Here is a 12,295-nt window from a genome sequence, read left to right on the forward strand (position 1 = left end):
ATACCGAAGGGAGGGAAGGAGTAAGTGTATATAGAGCATCTCTTATGCCTACACACCCAGCCCCAAGGTCCAGGTAGCCGATGTAGGGGACATAGGGAAAGGTTTCCTCCCTCTTAGGCCATGTCTACACTACAGAGTTTTGTTGACAAAAGTTATGCTGCTTTAATTAAACCACTTTAATTAAACCGCTTTTGCATGTACACACTATGCTCCTTGTGTCGGCAGATCGCATCCACAGTAGCAGCTCTTGCATTGACACAGAAAGCAGTGCATTGTGGGTAGCTATCCCACTGAGCAACTGGCCACAGGGTGCTTTGGGAAGGGTTTGCAATGCCTCATGGGGCAGGTTCAGCATCACTTGATGCGGGTTTCTCAATCCCATCGTTAGGAGAGTGTGTAACATGGAACGCATGTGTGTGGGAGGGGGAGAGACAGAGTCAGAGTGTGTGTTGTGTGAGAGTGAGTGTGTCAGCATGCTGTCTCAGAAGTTCAGACAGCTGCTGGAAGCAATCAGTCCTGAGACAGGGGGAGGCGGACACTCCCGACATCAGCCCCCGCCTCCCTCCCTGGCTCTGCACAGCACAGTAGTCTCATCCCCTTCTCTTCCCATGCAGCAACAGCCTGCCTGCTGCTGTGTTCCTATTGCCCAGGGAGAGCAGGATTTGCAAGTTAATGATTTGCTGTTTGCTGCTGGAGTGAAGCAACATGCTCAGTTGTCAGAACTTTCCGGAGCTTTGAAAGGGGAGGGGTGCATGCCTGTGTAGCTGGAATGCAGGGCAGCGGAGTTCAAAACTGTGAGCAGAGCAGTCAGACTGGTATTGTGGGATACGGGGGGAAGCCAGTTATGGCGATATAATGAACAGCAGCATCTACACTGACACTTTGATGCTTTAACTTCGCTGCAAAATGCTTTATGCCTCTGGTCAAGGTGGTTTTATTTTGTCGTCAAAACAGCAGAATTTTGCTGACAAAAGTAGCTTTGTAATGTGTACACCTCCCCTGTTTTATCAGCAAAATCTGCCTTTTGCTGACAAAACTGTGTAGTGTAGACAAGCCCTTACTCACCTGTCTAGGTACAAGACTGAGCTACAATCTAGAATACTACTGCAAATCTATGCTTATCTTTTGCGTTATGAAACACAATGGCAGCAGTTTTGCAAGTAGCTTTATAAACCAAAATGTTAAAACCACATTTAGTGCTATTAACAAACAATTCATATTTTGTGGCAGGTAAGGTTGCATCTCTTCCACCTCAAACTTTAAAAGCATGAAATCAAATTAAGGGGAAAGATATGTTCATTCTTTTCCACCTTCATGTTGCCTACAACACTATTGATGACACATGCCATCACTCTAAAGCTTTATGTGTACCCAACTTCATCTAACTTGTACTCTAACATAAAACCTAAACAGTGACCTCATATGCTTTTATAACAATTGTATGAACAGATCAGCACATCTGACTGTCACATGTTCCATGCATCAGAGAACTAATTCTGCCTTAGCACTGCTGAAGTCACTAACCTCTGTATATCTGATATTCTCAGAAACACTGCATGAGGAGCAACAATGTGGACAAAGGACACATCCAGACTGCTTTAGAATTCTTGCAAAAGGGATGCAAAAATAGTGAGAGAACCAGAGAAAAAATTCCACAAAGGTAATTTTGAATTCTTGTTTTACTCTTCTATTAATCCATTTTTCATCAAACTACTATGAAAAATTCAAATAGAAATTTTCAAAAGCTTAAATTCATTGTTTTGGTTTTTGCCATTTCAATGGGACTTTTGTAAAATAAAGGTTTAAATCTCCTGTTAAGCTGAAATCTGTAACACAACTTTAACTATGTTGGTACCAATCCATCATAGAAAATCCTCAATAACCTCTGGTTATCACTGGAAAGCTCTGAGCTATTTCATTTCTAGTGCATGAAAAATATTCATAGTACAATACCTCTGCTAATGAAGAAAAATGCACACACAACCATTGTTAATATTAGAAAATTATGTGCCAATTGAGGACTTAAGGTAGGTGATGGAATCAGTAAATCCAGTGGCACATCAATATGCATGGAAAGAGAAGTCAGTATTTTTTTAAGAAAATGGGGTAAGGAAAATTTCACATAATATCACTCCTGGTTGGTAGTGAAGTACACTCATTTCTATTTGATAACACTGCTCTACAGCCAAAATGCTTCTGAAATAAATGTAGTCAAACTTTACTAATTCTGGTCACTGAGAATGAAAATGATGCTCAAAATTGTTGATTGGCTCTAGTTTTCAAGATATGCTATTGGGTCAGTATATACGATCCTTGACTTGGGAATGGCGGAGGATAAGTGAGTTATAAAGGGAAGGTATCTCAATTTAAACCAGAAATGACTAAAATACATCTTTGACTGGATCTATGAATAAATCTATGACTGGGTTTGGACAGTACTTGCTTTTTAGGCAAAACAATGAATGATGCAATCTGAAGCTGGTATTGCATCATACAGGATATGAACTGCATCATGTTATTCCTAGAAGTCATGGATGATGCAATCATAACGAAGCTTCCATCACTCTGCTGAACAAATTGCCCTATATCAGCTCTAGAAATCATACAGTGTCGTGCTCTCTTATTTGTCAGTGTTTGATTTTGCAAAGGGACACATTTCTGTTTAGCCAAAGTGAGCAGAGATGCCTCGTACTTGTGTGAACAGTGCAGATAACTTCTGCTATGTTTGGTGAAGTGACTTTTGCATCACAAAAGCGCAGTATAACCACTCTGGTTAAGAAAGCCTATCACCTTTATTTTGGCTGCAAAATTGGAGATCAGGACAAGAGGTGGGTCCCACACATATGCTGCAACACTTGTGCAACAAATCTTCGCCAGTGGTTGAACATGAAAAGGAAATCTATGCCTTTTGCAGTGCCAATGATTTGGAGAGAGCCAACAGATCATACCAGCAATTGTTACTTCTGCATGGTGCCTCCAATTGGGAAAGGTGTGTCAAAGAAGAAAAAGTGGACTGTGCATTATCCAAACATTCCATCAGCTATATGCCCAGTACCCCACGGAGAAGGACTGCCGGTTCCTGATGCACCAGAATCATTCTCACTTGAGTCAGACGAGGAAGAGGAAGAGGATGAAACTTCTGGTCCTGAACCATCAATGTCACAGGACCCACATTTTCTCCTATCCTCCTCCTCTGAACCACACCTCATAACACAAGGTGAACTGAATAACCTTGTCAGGGATTTGGAACTACCCAAGAGTAAGGCAGAGCTGTTGGGCTCCAGACTACAGCAGTGGAATCTCCTGGCAGGTGATGTTAGGGTTTCCATGTTCTGTGACCGTCAAAAGGATCTTGTCCCATTCTTCTTCATGGAAGGTGATTTTGTAGCCTGCAACAACATCGATGGTGTGATGGCAGCCCTCAACATTGTTCACGATCCAGATGAGTGGAGACTGTTCATTGATTCATCAAAGACGAATCTTAAAGCTGTTTTACTGCATAATGGCAATGTTTTGCCATCAATTCCAGTTGGTCATGCAGTCCATATGAAGAAAACCTATGACAACATGAAACAACTTTCGAGGTGCATAAACTATGACCAACATCAGTGGTGGCTTTGTGGTGATTTGAAGGTTGTTGCTCTCTTGCTTGGTCTGCAGACTGCATACACAAAGTACTGCTGTTTTCTCTGTGAATGGGATAGTCGTGCAAGAGATTTCACTACATCAAGAAAGATTGGCCACTCCGACAGTCATTGGAGCCTGGGAGGAAAAGTGTTCAGTATCCACCACTTGTTGAATCAAGGAAGATTTTGTTACCACCCTTACACATCAAGCTGGGTCTGATGAAGAACTTTGTCAAGGCCATTGACAAAACACAAGCAGCTTTCAAGTACCTCCAAGGAAAATTTCCAAGGTTAAGTGAAGCTAAGAAAAAGGAAGGTGTCTTTGTTGGTCCTCAGATTCGTGAACTTCTTCGAGATGATGCATTTGACCATGCACTGCGTGGCAAGGAAAAGACGGCATGGAAAACCTTCCAGTTAGTGGCAATAAATTTTCTCGGAAACAACAAGGCAGACAACTACAGGTTGTTGGTGGAAAACCTCCTCAAGGCATACAAAAGCCTTGGTTGCAACATGTCACTAAAGATACATTTTTTGCACTCTCATCTAGATTTTTTTCCACCGAACTGCGGAGCAGTGAGCAACGAGCACGGCGAGCGATTTCACCAGGACATTGCAACAATGGAGAAACGCTATCAGGGCAAATGGAGCCCATCAATGCTTGCAGACTATTTCTGGACAGTGACAAGAGATGCTCTATTTAATGAATACAAGAGACAAGCCAAGAAGCGCCGAGGAGACACTGAATAGGACTAAACTATGTACATAATAGTTTTTTGCCTTTTGTTTCATAATACATTTTATTTATATAACCCTTTTGCTGATTTTTAAAGTGTTACATAAACAGGACAGGTGAAATATTATCATGTAAAGCAACCATAAACACATGAAAAGACCTAGGTTTACAATTTAGGATTAAAACTCTACTATCTACACAATATACATAGACATAAAATGTAAAAACTTAAATATCTTAGAAACAGTAGCCAATGAGTTGTTTTAATTGTCATATTTGAATTCAGCACATCAAATTACATAATAGCACATTTTATCTCTGAAGCAGACGACTTCTCAAAAATTGTAGACCAGTGTAATTGATGGCTCCTGAGAACTGGTGGACTCATGAATGAAAATCAGAGAACTGATTCAAAAAGTTACTCATCAGCTTATTTTTAAAAATACATTACACAGGACTAATTTAGCCAACACTAAATTCACTAGAGATCCTAAAGAAGCATCTCCCCTCTGCCCCCAGTATCTGAAACTGGCCCTGAAAATGTAATCCTTGTTATGGGATTGTATGCTTTCTCCTATAGGAATAGAAGGTACCTGCAAGAAGTCTTAACAAAGTAATTTCAGGTTAATATGGCGCGATGTGAATCTGGGGGAATACCAGATTTCCAAATGGGAAGGATACATTTTTTTGCCATAATCAATACCAAACGGATACATTTCTATTTCTAGGCAATGAAGTTCCCGGTCATATGTAAAATAAAAAACAATTTAAAAATCTTAAAATATTTTACTTTTGGGACAGAGCCTACAGGCCTTGAATCAAAATCCTGTTACTTTGAAACAATATTGGTTGTAAAGTATGAGCTTGTATGGCTGATGTATTGGTACACTAATGGTTTGCCAGCCACTTTTGGCATTAAATCTAACTTGCAATGGGGGTAGGTGGTAGTTTTGGATTCTTGTTTTAGTACTTCCTCTCTGTTCCAGTTTCCTGGCTTCCTCGTTTGTAAGTGCTTCAGAGTTAATTGTCTCTGAGCTTATCTACTCTGTAAAATTACACTGTTAGAACACTACCTTGAGGAGTTGTGGTAATTAACATCATGTTAAGCACAATTGAGCACTAACTATAGTCAGAGCAGTTGTGCTCAACATCCTCTCATTTGGTTGTAGTTAACCCTAAATATGTTAACATGCCTGTGTTCTACACATTCTTTGATGATTTGTATTTGCTCTTCATACCATGTATACATGGAACTTCCCTTGCCACTCTTTCAAACTCAGCTGGTTGATATTGTTGCTGGTATAGATATGGCAGTATAGCTTTGAGACATGGACTCATTTTGTGATGACTGTATGAAATAAACTAAGTTTTTGTCAGAGGGATTGGTGGCTTTATGTGTCCCATATTTGCCAAAAATGCATAGATTTAATAAATCTTAAGTCCAGAAGGGGGCCATTACGATCATAACACAGGCCACAGAATTTCACCCAGTGACCCTTTGATTCAGTTTTCTTCTGATGCCATGTACTAACAGCGTGACACGGAAGAGTGCTTGTCAAGAGACTGATTTTTGTTTATATTCCCTGTCATATTGCATAACATGAACCAGATTTACACAGGACAGGGCTCAGTATCTACTGATTCCAAGGTCTGCTGTTACTGCAGCGCTAGACTAAACCCAAAACTATTCTCCTCCATCTCCCCTGATTATAGTTTTAAGAGCTTTTTACAGTGCTTTTGAGATAAAAGCATCTAATTAAATGTAAGAGATTTTTAATGACTATTCACAAAATGTCACACCCAGGGACAAAAATTTTCCTGTCCCTGTTCCAGTAGCTTGTCCATCAAGAATATTGGCTCTAAAGAGTGCAATTTTATTTCAAATCCTACCTCTTATGTTGAATGTCAGTGAGTAATTTAGAGAACATTTTGTACACATGTGGCTTAGAGGTCTTCAAATTCATTCATCATGTCACGTTTGTCACTTTTGATAAGTGGAAGGATAGAAATGTTATTATGCATTTCTTTAAGAGTCTCTTCTTGCTGCAGTATCTGCTAACATTGACTACTTCCAGACTCTCCTCCTCCTTTGTGATATTTTACGATGAGCTACTGTGAAAGTTCTGCAAGTGTGGTTCTAACGTGGAACACTCAACATTGCAAGATGGCACCACAAAGCAGTTTTGCTTTAGTCTACTGACAGTGTAACTACTACTGGCTAGTAATGTTTTGGGCTAATGCATTTGTAATATAATGGTTAGATATGGTTATGCTATCCTAGAATGGTTTTAGTTGGCTTTCAATCCTTAAAACAATCTTTTAAAAAGTAATAATTTACACATAAGTGATCTAGAAAGCATTTTCCATTAAATTTGAGGATGGCAAAAATTAGTTGTCATTCTTATCTGAAGTGAGCAGAGCAATTAGCTCATAAAACTGTCTGTGAATATTTGTTCATATTCAAAAGCTGTTTTTGAACAGCCCATATTCACAGCATTTCTATGCTCACTTTCTGCTGTGTTGGTTACATACAGAAGTTATCCAATCACGGAACAGAAGCAATACTATGTAACTATTCCCAATAAGGTGTTAGTGAATAACCTGCAGACCAGGAATTACATAGCTGAATGAGCTGATTTTGTGAATAATTTTGAACAAGTACATTTGAGAATTTAGCGATTTCCACAATCAATCCCTACACACATACACACACGCACTTTATTTGTTACAAGTGATTAATTCAGCTCTAGTTAAGGGAATTAAAATGTGGCCCTTTCAGGAAACTCAAGAACTTGATACCAAGGTGCAAGATATCTTGATCTGCAACTGTGCAACTTTAACTGGTTATTATTTATTATCTTCCCAGTCATTAGAGTTAATGGGGCAGATCCTCAGCTAGTGTAATTTGCCATAGCTCCACAGTGGAACTATGGCAATTTACACCAAATCAGGATCTTCCCCCATGTTTAGAGTGCAGAATTCCTTAGGGACATATGATTTTATTAACCAAGAATGTGTACAGTAACTCCTCACTTAACGTCCTCCCACTTAACGTTGTTTCAAAGTTATGTCGCTGCTCAATTAGGGAACATGCTCGTTTAAAGTTGCGCAATGCTCCCTTATAACGTCGTTTGGCTGCCTGCTCTGTCCGCTGCTTGTAAGATTCTGTGGAAGAGCAATGACTTTACAAGAGAGCATTGCACAAGTTCCACTTCTCCACCTCCTCCTCATCCCTCCCAGCGCTTCCCCCACCGCCAAACAGCTGTTTGGTGGCGCTTAGGACTTTCTGGGGGGGGGGAGGAGTGGGGAAGTGCTGCGTCTCCACTGTTTGGTGGCAGTGACGCACTGGGAGAGAGGGGGAAGAGTGGGGAAGTGCCGCGTCTCCGCTCCTCCCCCTCCCTCCCAGAAAGTCCTAAGCACCACCAAACAGCTATTTGGTGGCGCTTAGGACATTCTGGGGGTGGGGGGAAGGAGCAGGGATGCAGCATGCTCCAGAGAGGAGGTGAAGTTGGGATGGGAAGAGGTGGGCCTGGAGTGGAGCGGGGACGGGAAGAGGCGGTTCTGGAGAATCCCCTGGCAAAGTCAGCGCCTGTTCTTCTCTGGGGAAGCTGCTGCTGCTGTGAAGGTGCTTCCTAGCATCCTTGCCTGCAGCGGGCTGTGCCTGTGTGAGGTAAGCTGTGGCACTTCCCAACCACAGTACAGTACAAAAAAATTTCCTTGGAACCTAACTCCCTGCATTTACATGAAATCTTATGGGAAAATTGGATTTGTTTAACGTTGTTTCACTTAAAGTTACATTTTTCAGGAACATAACTACAACGTTAAGTGAGGAGTTACTGTACACTAAATACTAATCCTAGGAGAAAGAGGTTACAATATCAGTCTCAATGGAAAACCTATCCAGTGCTTTCCTTCCAGAAATATTCTTTTACTTCTTGTTCTACTTATCTATTGACTTGTGGGTCTGCTTTTATTGCTTCTTATTTTCCATTTCTTTATATATCAGCAAAGGGGATGATACATACTATCACTGCCCTCCGATCTTTCCCTTCTTGGAATATTGTTTTTATCTGTAATTACTGATCCTGCATTGTTATGAAAGGACATATGCTGTCGTCCTATCACCACTTCATGACTATCCTCCATGTACCTTATATGTTCAAGATCAAGAGGGCATTTAATTTCCTCTAATCTTGATTCTTACACAGCACAGCTCAGTATATTATTCTAACAGCTCGATTTTGCTCCCTCTTTCCTTCTGTTTTCTGTTGAGTTCTTTTTTATGTAACTTACCTACCCTGTATGTTTCTTGTCTGCTATTGAATTTGAACAAACTTAAAGCAGAATATCCCCAAATCGTATATTGCACTTTATGCATTTGGCCCCAAAAATATTTTTTTCAGAGCAGGCCCAAGAGATCTGTCCCAAGGTATTTTGTGGCTTTTGAAGCACAGTCCCCACCCTGGCTCACTGGCTGCCTAGGGTTTGGCTTCTGCCTATCAGGTGGAGTAATAGACATTAACCTCATTAAAGCAGGGGAAAATACAACTCTGCCATGTTACTTTGTGGGGGACAAGGTGGGCAAGGTAATATCTTTTATTGCATCAACTTCTGTTGATGAGAGAGACAAGCCTTTGAGCTACACAGAGCTTTTCTATGAGTCTCTTACTTTGTGATAGTGTATGACATTCCAGGGTGCAATCCAGACCTGTGAGGGGTTGCATCACCATTTGCCTTACAATTTGGGGTGCCTCACAAAGCTTCACTTCAGTAGCTTCCAACCTGGGCTCCTCACAAACAGCCAAGCACCATGCAGGTCACACCCTGAATGTCTGGGTATAGCTGCAGCCCTGGTTCAGCAGCTCTGACCCCAGCAGCCTGTTAGCAAACCCAGCCACACTCTGGCTTCCAGCAGCCTTGGTTACCATTTGCAGGGTGACCCCAACACTTCCCATCCCAGATTTTCCCAAAAAAGTGTGTTTTGCATTGTCCAGCCCTCTCATGGATAATCCAGATATATTAGGTCCGTTGCCCCTATAAGGGGATCAATATACAACTCTCTGCTACCTTAAATAAAGGTACTCAAACAATTCACAACACTGGATTAGCTTTGATTAAGGAATAAAACACGTTTATTTAACTACAAAGAGATAGGTTTTAAGTGAGTACAAGTAATGAGACATTAAAGTCAGAAATGGTTACAAGAAAAATAAAGATTAAAATGCTTTCTAAACTTAACAAGCTGGACCTAAAGTTCTTACCGCAGGCTTACAATAACATTGTTGACCAAATTTCAGATCAGGCTCTGCTCCAAAAGTCCATAGGCTGTTTCTTTTTGTTTCCTTAGATGAAAAAAAAGAGAGATGTATAGGGAGAGAGAAACTGGGGTGGATTTCCCCCTCACCTTTATAGTCCAGTCCTCCTTTGAGATGCATTTTCATAAAGGTTACTCAAAGCAAAATTTATTTTCATCACAATAGTGAACGAGGTTTCATGATGTTTCTTCTTACCTCTGTTTGCTGAAATGCAGATTTTCCTGGTTTTCTGTCCTCCCCCTCTCACTGTCTGAGGATCCTGTTTAAAACTTATATGGAAACTGAGATAAACACACATTCCTTTGTTTAAGATCTGTTCAAGCAGTACTGCCTAACTGGGGCTATGTAGGTTTGAAATGTTCCACCAACATCTTTTAGGGGGGATTCATAACTTTACATATAATGTTGCTACATACATTTCATCATTATATTATTGACCAGTAAGTTATTAGTTTTCAAATGATACCTTATAGTGCATATTTTGTACAAAGATTATTATAATAGTGTGTAGGGTATGAATACAGGGGTGCATTCTGTCACATAGTGATAGGGACATGCCTCCAACTAGATCTCGAAAATTTGGATATGCAGATAATCTTGCAATGACAAACCTCCATAACATTGAGAAAGCATTAACTGAGGACCTCCAGACTATGGAACAATATTTCTGGAAATGGAGGCTCACACCAAACCCTGGAAAAACCATAGTAAGCACATTTCATCTTGATAATAGAAGTGCCAAAAACACACTGAAAGTAGCTTTCTGTGGTAAAAATGTGTGACATGATTACACTCCAACATACCTTGGAGTGAAACTCGACCACACCCTCCCCTTCCATGATCACCTTGAGAAGGTAGCTGCAAAGATAAAAAAGAAAACCAACATAATCCAGAAACTATTAGGTGCAACCTGGAGTTCTTCAGCATCAGTTGTACAAACTTCTGCAATAGCACCTGTATATTCAGTAGCTGAATATTGTGCACCAGTATAGAGCAGAGGCAGCCACACACAACTTATTTACACCCAGCTGAATAGAGTCAGTTGGCTCCATCACTATGGCTACCTATTCTGTCTAACATCGTTATGCCGAGCTGCTGCAACACTCCACGAAGGTCAGCGAATCCAGGAAAACAGATGCCTTCCTATCCACCGAGACCTTGAAAACTCCTCTCCCCACCCCCCTGCCCCAACATCTTAAGTCCCACTAGCCTTTCTGGGAACATTTGCTTAGCCTCATGCAATCAGGCTATGATCAGAAGGAGGCTTGGAAAGCAGGTTGGACTAAACAAGACTTTAAAAATAAGCACCTTGTGCCAGATCCCACACAGAAGGTTCCTGGGTTCGGCATTCCATGGTCATTTTGGTCAACTCTGAACTGAATCCAAACCAACCATGGTAGATGCAGTCATCTAATGCACAAATGGAAAATCAAGGACTCCTCGGCATGCAAGTGTGGCTCCCCGTGACAGACCATCAAACATATCACCAACTACTGCCCAATTTATAATTATTAAGGAGGCATTAATGCAATAAATTCTGCTACTCCTGATGTAGCCATTTGGCTCGATCAACTTTGGGTGAAATTGTTGTTGCTGCTTTACACCAGCCATACAAAAGAAGAAGAAGAAGAAGAAGTAACAATGAATAATATAGATTGTGTCTATAAAATTGTTAATGATTAAAGCATTTTACTGAAGCAGTTGTATAAAATTTCTAGATTTTAACATTGTTTAGTTAGCTAAATGCTTTGAGGTGTTGCGACATCAGCAATGGTAAAAAGCAATGCAACACAAGAACTGGTAGCACACCCTGGGGTACCTTGATGGCTCATTTAGCTAATCGTTCTATTTAGCATAATTATACAATGAAAACAGGACACAAATATATTGCACAAACAAAAATATGATAATGTGCATATATTACCATAATTTGGCCTACAAATTAAACCTCCCTTCTGGCCTTCTTGTCATTAGGTTGACTAAATAAACTCATCATCTATGTCAATCTAAGAGCCATTAAGTGGGTAGAATGCTATGAATGGTATCTTACGTATTTGCAGTATGTTTAGTTATTTTCTGAGTCCGAACATGACTGTTTCTTCCTTAAAATGCTTTGAAATAAAATACACTGGGAATGAGTCACACTTAAAATCCATAGGATCACAGGGGCTTGTTCCAAAGCTCAGTGAAATCAATGGAAAATTTTACATTGAATTCAGTGGACTCTGGATCTGCCATCAAAGGATATTTAGTTAATTCTTATCCACTGTCATTAATTATATTGGTGTTTGAGAGGGACTCAAACTAGTTCTTGATACATGCGTCCTATAATTTAGGGAGACAAAGTCTAATCAAACCCCAGATTTAAAACCAAACTTTTCAATTTTCCCCCTCTCTGTAATGAGTTGAATTACACCAGTGGTTCTCAAGCAGGGGTACACATACCTTTGGGATACATAGAGGTTTTCCAGGGGTACATTAACTCATCTAAATATTTGTCTAGTTTTACAACAGGCTACATAAAAAGCACTAGCCAAGTCAGTACAAACTAAAATTTCATACAGACAATGACTTGTTTATACTGCTCTATACACTATACACTGAAATGTATATACAATACT

General features: G+C 40.3%; 1 non-coding gene across 1 annotated transcript in view; it reads left to right on the forward strand.

The window, feature by feature from the left end:
* The first annotated feature begins 659 nt into the window (after positions 1–659).
* LOC112060876 (uncharacterized) overlaps positions 660–12,295 on the forward strand; it is an 88,946-nt gene continuing 77,310 nt past the window's right edge. The window contains exons 1-2 of the transcript XR_010600118.1: positions 660–794; positions 1,548–1,660. This is a non-coding gene — a transcript (uncharacterized LOC112060876). The remainder of the gene's footprint in view (positions 795–1,547; positions 1,661–12,295) is intronic.

This window comes from Chrysemys picta, chromosome 3 (assembly GCF_011386835.1).
Source record: "Chrysemys picta bellii isolate R12L10 chromosome 3, ASM1138683v2, whole genome shotgun sequence".
Classification (NCBI taxonomy): Eukaryota; Metazoa; Chordata; order Testudines; family Emydidae; genus Chrysemys; species Chrysemys picta.